The sequence below is a fragment of the Macrobrachium nipponense genome, chromosome 13, assembly GCF_015104395.2.
Source record: "Macrobrachium nipponense isolate FS-2020 chromosome 13, ASM1510439v2, whole genome shotgun sequence".
Classification (NCBI taxonomy): Eukaryota; Metazoa; Arthropoda; class Malacostraca; order Decapoda; family Palaemonidae; genus Macrobrachium; species Macrobrachium nipponense.
In genome coordinates this window covers 76,252,207-76,267,679 of record NC_087206.1, presented here as the reverse complement: position 1 = coordinate 76,267,679, position 15,473 = coordinate 76,252,207, and the positions used below count along the sequence as shown (strand labels likewise).

Below are 15,473 nucleotides of genomic sequence, written 5' to 3'. Positions count from 1 at the left end.
TAGACAGTTATGTGGGATGAGAACAAGACAAATTACAAAGTTGGAAAGTTATGTGGGATGAGGTCAAAGTCAATAGATAAAAAAGTAATATACAAAGAATCAAAAGAACATGGAAAAGATCATTCACTAGTTTACAGCGTACGCTACATAAAATTGGTATTCCTACACAGGGGGCAATAAAAGTTTCCTCTCAAATTTACCTATAATTCATCCACTACTTAAAATACTGTCATTGGTCTCGTAATAGCCTTGGTTCTAGTTCTCTATTCTTGCTAAGTGGATGGGAAGAGGATCAAGTGAAGACCCCCCCCCCAAAAAAAAAAAAAAAAAATAGAAAATATAAATACTGTATAAAAGAATTTAGTCAAAGTTTAATGGGATAAATATCCAAATACCAGGTGCAAAAAAATAATTATAATGTCTTGAGATAAGTGATAATCCTCACCCTTGAATGACTCTCAATACTTAACCTGTCACTAGTGCATGAATGTTGTAAAACTAACCTAATTTCTTTGAAGGGCCTTCCTAACCAGGCATGCCATTGGCAAAATACCTTCCGTCTATAACATACTCACTTGCATTGCTCTTAACACAAAACTTAACTGGGTCACGACTAGCTTTGGAGAGAAAAATAAAAAACAAGACCAACTGGCTATTTGACAATTCTCTCTGACCAATTGGGCAGCTGACTGTGTTCCTCGAAGATCCCCCAAAAGTTTAATCCATTTTGCTGCTTTCCTGGACTCCTTTTCGCCCCTTTAAGAACCAGCTCCACGGTTTCCTTCAGAGATAAGGCTCAACTTCCCACTTTCCTATTCCAGTTTTTTCTTCTGTCTTGGCTGGACGAGGGCATTGGACTGCCCAGTTAGTCTCTGCTCTAAGATTATTTTCTCCCGGACGTCTGATTAAAACGCCAAAGTTGCTGTTTTGAATAAACCAGCCTCTAATTGCAAGTTGTGTAACAAAACCACCAAAGACTAATACAAAATAAAAGTTTGTCAAGATTAATAAATGTGCATAGGCCTACTGTACCTCTGTTTAAATTCCTTGTTTAACTGCATCTCTCAAAACGTGGGCATATTAGGATTCATCTTGAATCCCTGTTCAAACTGACGTCACAGAATCCGAAGCCTTTTCGGGCAGGTTAGGATTGTCCTTGGTCCCGCAACCTGAAAGAAAGCCAGAATAATTAGTTAGATTAGTGGTTTGTGACCTGATACGCTTGCCCCCCGCCCCCAGCAAAGAAAATAAATGTTAGACTAAAACACCAAAGTTTAAAAAAAATTTCTCTATCTAAAATCATTACAAATTAAATCGCAAAACAAAGATGAAAACACTATCAATTATTGTTGGTCAGTTAAGCCTTGTACGTTCAATTTTAAAACAAGAATATTTGGCAAAACCTTTAAATGCAATTATACGATTAATGGTCCCTCACTTCCGCTGAACAAATATGCAATTGTGCTGAGCTCGTTTGTCAAATCAATATTTTTCATCGTGTTTTGTCTCCTGAATGTTTTGGTAAAAAAAATTTGTCTTGGAACTATGCTACAACTGAAAACAATTACCGGTTCCAAATAAAAAACAAGTGCAAATAGTAATTTGGGGTGACCTTGTTGCTCAGTATAGAAATACTAAAACGTTGTGAAACTTAACCGCATTAATCTGGTCTTATTTAATATATTTGTACATATGATAAATCAAAATTAGTCATCCTTAAAAGAAATCAATTTTATCTTAGAATAAAACTCTTATTCCTTACACTTTAATATTATAATTAACTATAAACTATTTAATTATAATTACATGCAGGTTTGCACGGTGACAAAATTTTTAAAACTGTCTGTAATGTCTTCTGGCACAGTATACACATTTTTATGTTCAGCCAACTTTTAACTCAATATTCATACTTACACAAGTTGTTAATAATATACCATTACAATTATTCTGCTTTGAAAACAAAATGACAAGCGAATCCAAGCGTTAAACCTACTTTGCACACTGATAAAAACTAATGGTGAGCAGAAACACAGTCCGCTAGTACGCTACAGCACTCGGGTGTTACACTTCAAAATATATACCTGGATAAAATATATTTTCATGTTAATTTTAGTTTTATGTACAGCCCTACACAGGTATGATTCCCTCTCTGGCGGGCTCGAAAGTTTTCAAAATAGGGTGCTTCTTATATATTTTATAATTGTCTTTTTAATATTTATAGTAGGATTATTGTTACCACTATTAAACTTAGCCCAAGAGTTCTACGCTGAATTCTTCTAAACCACCATACAGAGTCGTTTTAAAAACTAGTTTTTCCGGGGATGCAAGTAATCATTTCACAGCATTTCCAAGAGAAAATCACATACTTTACAGGTCCTGTAATACAATTCAACCTTACTTTAATGTAATTCAGGCTTGCGGTAATGTAATTCAGGATTGCAGTGATGCAATTCAGGCTTACGGTAATGCAATTCGCCCAGTTATTTTTTTGGGGGGGGGGGGGGGGGAAGGCACGTGTGGTTAAGGGGTTAAGGTCGTAAGGAGCTGAACGCCTGGTAAATACATTATTACGTACGAGAATTAGACTTCCTTGGGTTAACACCGTAACCCTGAATTATATTACCGTAACCCTGAATTACATTACAGTAACCCTCAATTACATACATTACCGTAAGCCTGAAATACATTACTGAGCTCAAATTACATAAGTCTGAAATACATAACCGTAAGCCTGAATTACTTTACCGACCGTAGGCCTGAATTGCATTACCGTAAGCCTGAATTACAACACTGTAAGCCTGAATTACATTATCGTAAGCACTAATTACCGTACCTAAAACTGCGAACTCACACTCTTTTCTTAAAAAATTAACACAAATTGAACTTGCAAAAATTTCTCAGCTAATAGAAAAAATAGTAAACAGTACCTACATTGAAAAAAATGAAATAAAGGAATTTTTTCAAAACTTCCGATTATGTTTAAAACAAAAGGAGTCTCACACACACACTGAGAAAACTTGTGAATTTTAGGTTAAAAAGCGCCAACAAAAGCTTATGATTATCGTGAATTGAGTCTAGTCGATTTCTGCGAATAGACCTCATCGGGAATGACCAAAATTTACTGTTAATAACCTTCAGATGATTAAGTGTTAAGAGTTCCCTGATTAAATATTATTGGAACATCAATTTACAAGAGGATATCCATACCAAAGCTTCCAAAGTTAGTTCTCTCTATCACTCTACGACAAATTCAGGTTAAATGTTCAATTGGTTATAGTTCCTTAAACTTAATTATTTCTTTTAATTTGTAAGAACATTACTTAATTATTTGTCTTTTGAACGTCGTTTATATAGAAATAAATTGTCATCGGCAAATAACTTTAATATACCTTGGAATTTTATACATGCTTAATAAAATCCTATTTTCAAATTTTGAAACTAAATTTGAATTAATGCACTCCTCCAATATTAAACCATGTCGTCTACGATAGGCCTGTTCCAATAAATGAGGTTCCAATATCAGACAATTCTTCCTGGCCTTACTTGTACTAAATTGAAACGTATGCCTTACATTAGGTTTTATATTCTGGAAAAAAAAAATTGAAAATGTGGAGGTAAATATTCGGTAAATACTTATACAGTCCGACCCCCTAATGACCCATTCGCTCCTGTGGCGTAACTAGGATTATTGGTGACCGGGGAGTCCTTAAAGGGCCTCCTCATTCCCGTGTTTAAAATTAACGCACAATTTAAGTCTTAACATCTTAATCATTGATTTCATTCCGTACAAAAAAAAAAAAAAAAAAAAATACACACTGATCTACTACGGAACCCTACGAGCGTGTTTAGGACCGAATTCGCCAATACCAAATGACGCCAAACGTGCGGACCCCTCCCCCTCACCCCACCTCGAACAAGGATACCAGTGGACAATGGACAGGTATCTTTATTACTCCGCTGAAATCCTAGTGAAACTTAAGTTTTCGACTGAAGTCGTTCGTAATTGGTTATGAACCCCATGACGTCATATTGATGTTATGCCTCTCAGCCAATAATGAGTAACTGGAACTGCTTTTGTTTGCGTAAGCAAATGAATTAAAGGATCATTAAAAGTAAACATTACCGTAGAGGAAACATCTCTCCCGACTTAGGAAAAATTAGAGGTAAAAACTTATCAACCTCATTTAATTCCACCCCGTTCAATCTCTCTATCGTGACTCGAGATGGAATCACGATAGTGTATAAAGACCAGTAAACAATCATTTATCTTTAGTTTGTAAGAGAAATATTGTAAACATTATGCAGTGCAAGATGCGTAGATTATTATATATATATTGTGTGGAATTGTTAGTTATAGTATAGTATTTCTTTATATTAAGTGTTTTGAAGGGTTAAATACGTTAAATGGTGGTTTAACTCTACGTAATCTTTAACAAGTAGTTAAGTATTGTCGTTGGTGAATGCGGGTCGCGCATGCGTGGATAGTCAGTCGTCTCCGACTGATTTGAGTCAAGAGTCCGGCAGTACCGGTTTAGTTGTTTAAGTGTGAAGGTCATCGTCGCCTTACGGTAGCTCAACATGCGAGGGGGTTAAAGGAATCAACACAACTTCAAAGAAATAATATCATCATGTATTACAGCTAAGTCTAAGAATTTGATAAGTGTTTTAGGTTGATAATATGAAGGGCATGCATGCACGATAGATATTGTTACTGACAGGCATTTGTAAATGAATCAGGCTATTCTTCGGATCGTGGTATAGGAAATGACACAATGGTTTAAAGGTTAGTAATAAGTATATCTATTCCTGGTTAAATAATGGGTTGATACGATCACAAAATATGGCAATCTAAGACGTATATTTAAACACAACGCAATTTCTCGATCTATTGAACAGAAAAGAATCCTTGAAAAATCTGTTCGTGAACCTGGTAATATGCGAACCAAATTAGGGTAAGTTTGGGTTTTCATATTTATTGAATATTTTATATGTTTACTATTTTGGATTCTTTTGAGTAAAGATATAAATGGTGCCGTGACCAGGATTGATTATTTTTGTGGGTGATGATTGATAATTGGTAACTGATTGATAACGCATATATTTTAACTTTGATATTGGTGTTTATAGGCTAATAGGTGTTTTACCAGTATTGCGCTTCGTGAGAGTGTTCGTTGCGTCGGGTTGTTATGGCGAGGATGGTATTGGCAATTTAGAAAACGTTGACGCCGTAACTTTATGCCGTAAATCATATGAGGAAAATTGTTGAGTAAGATATTATCGTTCCCTTTTGTAATTGCACTCTATTTGATTAATTGTAGGTATTTCTACAGAAGCAATCCGCGGTGGCTTAGACTATGGCAATTGACTGATTCCTATGTTATTTGAGTTACTGTACAAGATTTAAAAGTAATATCCATTCGGGCGGCTGTAACTAAGCAGTAATTGACCTTTGAAAGTTACATAATAGCCGCACCAAACTCAAAGGTATATTAAAGTTTAGTTCCAACCAAACGAACAAAATATTCCTTACAACCCTTGTAAAGCAACTAAAATAACATAGAAAAGGTCAATTGCCATAGTCTAAGTCACCGAAGAACGGTCCTATAGGAAGGTACCAAGTATTCGTTACGGTGAAGGCAATGTAAACACAGCTGCCATGTTTAAATTCCCCAACCACCACGGAGCCATATGTTCACTAAGGGGGGGGGGGGTAAGGTGGAAGGTACGAGTTGTCTTAGCAGCACCCCACTGAATAGTAACATACCTTGACGCAACTTCGGCGAAAGCCTAACACTCACTTTCCTAAAACATAATAATTAAGAATAATGTTTGGACCTTACCTTAAAGGGGTGGAGGGTACACAGCAGCAGCTGCTTTTAAAGAATGCGTGGAGGCGGGTCTTGGGTTCCTCAAAATGCATCTTGAAATAAGCAACAGCCAAGTACCCGACGAAGTTATACATTCTCCTCCCGTATCTTGGAGTCGACTGAATGGGGGCAAAAGACCTGCTTTCTCAGGAGGCCATGGTCCTGGCAAAAACCGATTAGTCGATCATAATTACCTGAGTAAAAGCAGAAAAAATCTTTGTTAATCTGTAACAATTGTTACATGAAGTTGGCAAAGAGTTCCTGGTGAGGGGCTGGGCGAGCGTGAAGTAGATGCAGTAGTGGATGTCATGGCGGCAGATTCAACAGTGTTGGAGTTCTACAGTTAGGAGGTGGCAGGAGGCCAGACCGTAGAAAACAGGGTAGGAGAGGTGGTGGGTGGAGTAGTAAAATGCTTTGATGCTATTGGTTGAGGCAGGGTGGGGCTGAGGTAAATGAACAAGCACTTAACAAGATAAGTTGGCAATGTTAAGGGTAATAAAAGTAAATGGGTAGTTAAGGAACTAAATGTAAATGTGGGATGGGTTCAAAATATGAAATAATACAAATACATATATAACGGGCCCAGGGGGGGGTGGGATTTAAGTCCTGGGTGGTAAATGTGTAATAGGGCCTATAGTTGTTTAATAAATACAAGAAGACCAAATTAAAACATAGGTTAGCATATAACAAAACTAATTAAACTTGTAGGGGATGTTGCCTGACCAGGGGTGGGGTGGGCCTGCGGTAACCCCCCTTAAAGAACCAAACCAACCTAACATAACCTAACCTAGCAGGGGATGTAACCTTACCTAGTAGGGAACTTAACCTAGTAGGCAATGTTGCCTGCCCGGACCAGGGGGAATTTGCCCCCCGTTACCCCCCCTTTAAAGGCCACCTAAACCTAACCTCCAGTAAGGAATGTAACCATAACCTAACCTAGTAGGGAATATATTGCCTGACCAGGGGGCTTCGCCCCCCGTACCCCCCCTTAAAGGCCTAACTAACCTAGTAGGGAACATTAGGTTAAGGGAACAAATTGCCTGGCCAGGGGGGCTTTGCCCCCCGTACCCCCCTTAAAGGCCTAACCTAACCTAGTAAGGAACGTAACCTAACCTAACCTAGTAGGGAAATACTAGGCCTAACCTAACCAAGTAAGGAATGTAACCTAACCAACCTAACCTAACCTAACCTAGTAGGGAATATTGCCTGACCAGGGGGGCTTCCCCCCCGTACCCCCCCTTAAGGCCTAACCCAACCTAGTAAGGAATGTAACCTAACCAACCTAACCTAACCTAACCTAGTGGGAATAGCCTGACCAGGGGGGCTTCGCCCCCCGTACCCCCCCTTAAAGGCCTAACCTAACCTAGTAAGGAATGTAACCTAACCAAACCTAACCTAACCTAACCTAGTAGGGAATATTGCCTGACCAGGGGGGCTTCGCCCCCCCGTACCCCCCCTTAGGCCTAACCTAACCTAACCTAGTAGGGAAATACTAGGCCTAACGTAACCTAGTAAGGAATGTAACCTAACCAACCTAACCTAACCTAACCTAGTAGGGAATATTGCCTGACCAGGGGGGCTTCGCCCCCCCGTCCCCCACCCCCCCCTAAAGGCCTAACCTAACCTAGTAAGGAATGTAACCTAACCAACCTAACCTAACCTAACCTAGTAGGGAATATTGCCTGACCAGGGGGGCTTCGCCCCCCCGTACCCCCCCTTAAAGGCCTAACCTAACCTAGTAAGGAACGTAACCTAACCTAACCTAGTAGGGAAATACTAGGCCTAATGTAACCTAGTAAGGAATGTAACCTAACCAACCTAAACTAACCTAGTAGGGAACATTGCCTGACCATGGGGGCTTCGCCCCCCCATACCCCCCCTTAAAGGCCTAACCTAACCTAGTAAGGAACGCAACCTAACCTAACCTAGTAGGGAAATACTAGGCCTAACGTAACCTAGTAAGGAATGTAACCTAACCTAACCTAACCTAGTAGGGAATATTGCCTGACCAGGGGGGCTTCGCCCCCCCGTAGACCCCCCTTAAAAAGGCCTAACCTTAACCTAGTAAGGAATGTAACCTAACCAACCTAACCTGCTAACCCTAACCTAGGTAGGGAATATTGCCTGACCACATGGGGGCTTCGCCCCCCGTACCCAGCCCCTTCAAAGGGCCTAACCTAACCTAAGTAAGGGAATTGTAAGACCTAACCAAAACCCTAACCACTCGTAGGTAACCAAGTACAGGGAATGTAACCTAACCAACCCCCCCCCCCCCCCGCCCCCCCGGTATCCACCCTTGAAGAACTAACCAACCTAGCCTAACCGGGTAACCCCCTTCAAGGAAGTAAAATTAGTAGGTAAACCAACATATAACAAACTAACCCTAACTGGGTATGTTGCCTAACCGGGGATGGGATTCGGCCCCCAGTAGGTAAAATGACATATAAACCTAACTTTGATGGGTGTGGAAGTGGTAAAATGTAAAAAGTAACCATACATAACTGCATAATAGTAAGGAAACTGGAAGGGAGGTGTAAAATTGTAATGTCTGTAAAAGTGTATAATGGAATATATTTAAATGTAGGTTTTATAAAAATAATGGCAAACTTTAATCTAGATATTGGGTTATCAGTGAGAAATGCATTGTAAATGGTGTAACGTAAAGAGCCAGTCGTGATAGGGAAAGGGGAGGGATTGACTTGTGTATAAATGATAGGGAGTGTGTATGTAATATGCAACGCAATGTGCAATTTCACGTAACAGGTAGGTATCGAAACGTCCTAAAACTGAGTTCTATATCAACACGTAGCATTTTTAGGTGTCTGTCCTCAATTATAACATAATATTTCAAGTTATATATGGTGAAATGATTAGGTAGGATATTCAAAACAGTTATTATACAAATACTATGGAAAAATGAAAAAGGAATAAACACTAGAATTCACATAACATGTTTAATAAACAAATTTAGGTAAATGCTTTTATGTAACTCACGTATGGTTACCAGCCAGGGTTCCCAATGACACCACTACCAACCAGCCAAAGTCTACCATGAAACCAGCCAAAATCCCGCCAAATGGAAATCCAAAACCAACCCAAATAACCGGCAAATATATGTGCGTTATATTTATCTTTATAAATGTATATTTTTTTTTATCATATTATATGCTTGTATAGCGGCATCATAGTTTTAGTTAGATGAATAATTAAACTAATATAAGAATACAGGAAAAAAAACGAGAATGAATTGAAATTTTGAAATGAGGCTCGTTCTCTGAGAATCCGGTGGCCTGTTTTGTGGTCGTCTGGTGTGCGTGTGATTTTTATTTTAATTCCATCTACATATTTTGCTGAAATGTTACCAAGTTTTTACTGAAAACCTATTCAAATTCCCCAGATTTTCCTGAAAACCTTCAAAAATTCCCAATCTGGGGAGTTATTCCTCAAACGTGGGATCAGTGTTTAGCTCAAATAGAAAGTATTTGAAAACCAGCCAAAATACCACTAACCAGCCAAAGTGAATTTTTACCCACCAAATTAGGAAAAAAAGCCAAATTTGGTGAGAAACTGCCAAATCTGGGAACCCTGTACCACCCAATCCTTCACTCAGTCCGGTAGCAACGTAGGGGTCATACTGTAACGTGTTTGGCTAAATACATGTATCCCTCCCGTAAACCCCCATTTCTTTCCTCACTAAGCAGTCTGAGTTTAGGCCAAAAGCTCCCTTACAGTTAGCGCATGCGTAGTAGGATTCAGTGTTGTGGTGGTAGTAGTAGTAGTTGATGAATATGGATGTGGAACGGCTCCACTATCGCTAGTTTTGTTATCTCTTATTTCCGCCTGTATTTCGTGTTTTTGAAAGTGATAAATGTGGGAAATACCACAATAACACGGCAAAATCACCCCCAAGTGGTTTCTCCCCACCCAAAACCCCGGTTCCCACTGGGGGTCCCCCTTACCGTAGGATAGAGTTAGGGTTTTGTCCCCACCCAAAACCCCGGTTCCCAATGGGAATCCCCTTTACCGTAGGATAGAGTTCAAAGGTAAATTAGAGTCGTCCGAATAAATATTACTTCATATTCTTGTTCAGGGGGTAAAACTGCATAGAAAAACCGCAACTGCCAAACTCTGGGCCGCCGCGGATAGGTACACTAGATCTACCTAATTGTATTTATCGATCGTAGTAGGAAATCGCGAGTGTGAATTTTAAATTAGTAATTTCGTTCTCTTTAGATTCATAAATGTTTAACGGCTATTAAACCATTTACAACGACGAAGGTTGAAACTTGTGGAAAAAAAATTAACTTTTAAGTGATTGAAAATCATATATGCGTTGTACATTTTGAATTGATCAGTGTTAATCGTTGCCACTAATTGAGAACATTTAAGTATGAAAATTGATTTTCATTAGTTGTGATTTTTATTGAAATAATAATTTTGGAAAGTTGTTGAATTTTGGTAATTCGTTAATAGTTGAAAGTGAAATTTTCGAGTTGTGTATTAGTGAGTTTGCGTCGACATTGATAATATTGTCGCACTGGCGACCATTTTGTCAATGATCGGGCATTCATTGTTGGGTTAAGCTAGTCTCGGCATTAATTAAGAATAACGTAGTCGCACTGGCGGCCATCTTGTTAATGACCCGAGCGAGCTAAGTTTGAAGCGTTTATTTAAATTTAAACGAAAATTCTATGGGAATTTAATCTAGTTGTGCTGTTGAAAATAATGAACATTATGCATTAAGTAATTATAAGGTAGTTCCTTCCTACACCCTTGCTTGGTCTATTTTTCTCCATTAGTGAACAGTTTGGTGAATTATTAACAATGTTGGACATAGAAACATCAGACGTAGGAATGTCTGATATATCAGATAATGAAAGTGAAGAAACAAAAAAACGCATAGTGCTGATCCTAGGACATTCTCAGGTAAGAAAAATGGAAAATGCCTTTGATGAAATAAATAAAGAAGAGGAAAACCTTCATTTTATAACACGCTCAAAAGGTGGTGCTACTTGTTATGATATCTCATTTGAAGAAGTAGGGGGGAGTGAAGCAGAGGCAGTTGTACTTTTTATAGGAAGTAATGATCTAGATAGTGAAGATGCTGAATCAACAAGTGATATTCGAAATAATATCATAGAACTAGTAAATGATATCTCCAATGTGGATGGAGTCAAGATAGTCTATATCGTCACTGTAGAACCCCGCACAACCCTGAGATATGTAACCTATGATGAATATCGAAAAGGTCGAAATAGGTTGAACCAAAGGTTACGTAAGTCAATCAGTTATTATATCATTGGTAATGGTCTTACTGAAGAGGATCTAGGCAATGATGGAGTTCATTTGACTCAAGAAGCCTCTGAAACACTAGCAAAAAAGATATATGAGAGTCAGCAGTGATGCTGATTCAGGAGAATGGTAATAACACAAGTGGACCAAGTGGGGTGGGGATGAGGGACTACGCATCTTGCATTGCATTAATTATAAGCTGTATATAATTATTGTGATAAGTTCTGAAGTGAATTTCTCTTGAAGTGTGTTGATTAATTACATTTAATGGGGTGGTTATATATATATTAAAATTAAAATTTGCTGAAATTGTTTTGAATATTTTGTATTTTGTTATAAACAGTTGTTGGATGAAATTGTTAAAAGTCTGGAAAAGTTTGTTGGTTTTAGCTGGTTTGATAATTATCATTGGAAAAATGGCAGAAAGAGAAGCTTTGGTGAGGTCATGAGGGGGTTACAAGGGTGTGATCACCAAATGGATAAATAAGATAGACTCTGCTATTGCCGCAGGTAATGTCAATACATTGTCTTCAATCAAGGATTTATTCATAAAACAAATGAAGATTGTGCAAGACCTGAATGAAAAGATATTGGCTTTAACCACTGAAGAAGATCGAATGAATGAGGTGGAAGAACAAGCAGAATATGAAGTAGTAATTGGAGAACATTGGTATAAGTTGATCAATGCCATCACAGCGATGTCAGGAAGCGGTTCTCCTGGAAATCCTCCGACCACACCGAAGACTAATGTTAGATTGCCAAAATTGGATCTCCCACATTACAATGGAGATGTGTTGGAGTGGAATTCCTTCTGGGAATTGTACAATGTGTCGGTACACCAACGAGTGGACTTAAGACCACCCATTGATATTTTGGTAGGTGTTGATAATGTCTATAACATTTTACACCCCGGATTTAGAAAGGTTGGAAAATTGATATTGTTACCTACCATATTTGGATATGTTGTAACAGGGTCCTGTAATGCTCCCCCAGTACAGGAAACCCAAGTAACTGTGTTAAAGCTAGCAACTAAAGAGGAAGTAATTGAAGCTACTCATAAATTTGATGATGTAAAGAATGATTTGGATATTTTGTGGAATTTAGATAAAGTAGGTATTGACTGCAATGAATTGAAAGAACATGACAGAAAGGTTCTAGAAGACTTTGAAAATACCATTGTATATTCTGAAATGGAGAAGCAATATGTTGTGGCCTTACCATGGAAGTCTAATAAGCCGAGGCTCCCATCCAACTTTGGCATGGCGTTGGGCCGGGTTAAACAACAATGTGCAAAATTTCAGAAAGATGAAGCCTACCTGAACCACTATCAAAAAATCCTGAAGGATCAGGAGGATAGGGGGTTCATTGAAAGGGTAGATAAAAACAATTCGGTTGAAAATTGTCACTATCTAGCACATCATGGTGTAAGGAAAGATAGTGTCACCACTCCAATTAGAATAGTGTTCGATTGTTCTTGGAGACAAGGCAAAAATGGATTGAGCCTTAACGACTGTCTGTGGACTGGACCACATATTAAGACAGATTTGCTCAAAGTCTTATTGCAGTTCAGGACCAACAACTACGCTTGTATTAGTGATATAGAAAAAGCATTTCTTATGGTGCAATTGAGAGAAGAAGACCGCGATTACACACGGTTTTTATGGTTAAAAGACCCAATGGATCCAAATAGCGAATTGATCATATATAGGTTTAGGGTGGTTGGTGTTCGGTCGGTGCTACGTGTTCTCCGTTCTTTTGAATGCCACTATTAATCACATCTGGCAGCTGTTAGAGAAGATTCAAGCTGTACTAAGATAGTGGATATGATGAAGAGGGGATTATATGTGGACAACCTTCAATTTACCTCCAACAGTGAAGATGAATTGATAAGTTTATTTTTTGGTGCAAACAAAATCTTTGCTCAGGCGCACTTGTATTTAAGGGAATGGACTAGTAATAGTGATCTTTTGAATACTGTCACGGATGCTTATCGTATAAGATCAAAAGAGAAACAAACCTATAAAGTTTTAGGCCTAAACTGGAACATCTCTAGTGATAAATTAACAATAACTCCTAATCATCTTAAGACCGGTCAAACAAAACTTGAAATTCTAAGTGCAATTGCCCAAATTTATGATCCTTTAGGAGTGCTTATCCCTGTTACGATACGAGCTAGAGTATTCCTTACAGGATTGGGTGAAACAACAGTTGAAATGGGATGAAATTATTGTCAGTTCCTTTATTAGAACAGTGGAATGAGTTGTCCAAAGACTTAGAGAAAAGTCTCAGTATTTCCTTCCCCAGAAGCACTAATCTGGAGAAAGCGGATTACCTCCACATTTTCTGTGATGCTAGCATAACAGCTTATGGTTGTGTGGCCTATCGAGCAAGTGGTAAAACTTCGTCTCTGATTATGGCAAAGGGTAGAGTAGCACCCATTAAAGAGTTGACTGTACCTAAATTGGAATTAATGGCTTTGTTGTTAGGTGCAAGATTGTGTAAATTTATAGTTGAAACTTTTGAAGAAAATAAATTTGAGAGAATAATAATTTGGTCTGATAGTAAAGTTGCCCTGGGATGGTTAGTGACAAAGAATAATTTGCCAGTATTTGTGAAAAATAGAGTAGTGGAAATTAACTCTATAACTACAGGGATTGTCTTTTCTTACGTTCCATCTTCAGAAAACCCTAGTGATTGGATTACTAGAGGAAAAAGGACAGAAGAAGTAAGAAATAACTCCTTTTGGTGGGAGGACCTCCCTGGTTAAAAATCAGAAAACCACACCTATCCTATTGACAGGACATGGGTGAAAGAAACACAATCACAGGATGAAGTTATTCAGGTCATTTGTAGGGAACAGTGAAAAAATCCATCTGCTGAACTGGGAAAGATTTAGTAGAGTGGATAAATTTTTGTAGAACTATAGCTTGGATAATACGATTTATTGACAATTGTAAATCAACTGGCTGTAGAAAAACTGGAAGTTTAACGCTGGAAGAACTTCAAAAGGCTAAAAATAAAATGATTATCCTCTTACAAAAGGAATACTTTCCGAAAGAATATAAAGCTTTGGAAAAGGGGGATAAGTTTCAAAATTGACTTATTAGTACAATTGAATCTCTTCTTGGAAGAAGGTATTATGAGATGCAGAGGAAGATTGGAACATGTCGCACAGGCGGCAGAAATAAAATTCCCAATCTTACTGCCAAAAGGTTGTTTTCTCACAAAATTGATAGTAAGGGAGCATCACTGTTTACAAGCTCACATGGGAGTAAATGCAACTGTAGCAAGTGTGAGACAGGAATACTGGGTCCCACAGCTTTCGCCAATTAGCCAAAAGTGTAATACATCATTGTATAATTTGTAAGAAAACACAGGGAGACCCTACCGTGTGAATATTGCTCCACCATTGCCAGAATTTCGGGTGCAGAGAAAACAAACCCTTTAGCGTTACAGGGGTAGATTATACAGGAGCGTTGTTAACCAAGGAGAAACATCAAAATCCTGAAAAAGCTTATATTGTGTTGTTTACTTGTCCAGTTACTAGAGGGAATTCATATCGAATTAGTAAAAGATCTGTCCTGTGATTCGTTTCTTATGGTGTGTTCCGAAAGTTTTGTAGCCGTCGGGGATTTCATTCTTTAATGCCTAAGTGACAATGCTACTACCTTGTATCGGCTTCAGATTATTGAAAAAGCATGGCAGAAAGTTCCTTAGTGCAAGAACACCTAAATGCTATAGAATGTAAATGGAAGTTCATACCAGCCAGAGCACCTTGGTTTGGAGCTATATGGGAAAGATTGATTGGTCTTCTGAAAACATGTCTGAAAAAGTAATAGGTCAGGCCTTTCTCAGTTTTGGTGAACTTTCCTGTGTTGTGACTGAACTTGAAGCAATTATTAATGACAGACCCTTAAGTTATACACCGGGAGAATTAGATCAGTTGGATATTCTGACGCCCAATCATTTGATTTTAGGACGTAGATTGAGATCTTTCCCTAGGGAAGTCATAGATTGGAAAGATGAAGCTAAGGACCCTCTGTATGGAGAAAATAAGGATGTTGGAAAGCGTTTTGTGTACATTACAAAAAAATGTGATGACCTGTGGAAAAGGTGGGAGAGAATATATTTAACTAATCTCAGAGAAACTCCTCGGGTGGGAATCAGACACGAATCTTGGCCCAAAATGGGAGATGTTGTGTTGATACACGATGAAGGACCAAGAAGTCGTTGGAAACTCGGTCAAATTGTCAAATTACATGTGGGACCGGATGATGTCTTGCGCGTGGTTACTTTAAAAACCCACAGGTCAAG

General features: G+C 38.4%; 1 long non-coding RNA gene across 1 annotated transcript in view; it reads right to left on the bottom strand.

The window, feature by feature from the left end:
- Positions 1–15,473, bottom strand: part of LOC135225501 (uncharacterized) — a 34,978-nt gene that overhangs the window by 1,832 nt on the left and 17,673 nt on the right. Inside the window, exon 2 of the long non-coding RNA XR_010317012.1 lies at positions 1,033–1,169. This is a non-coding gene — a long non-coding RNA (uncharacterized LOC135225501). The remainder of the gene's footprint in view (positions 1–1,032; positions 1,170–15,473) is intronic.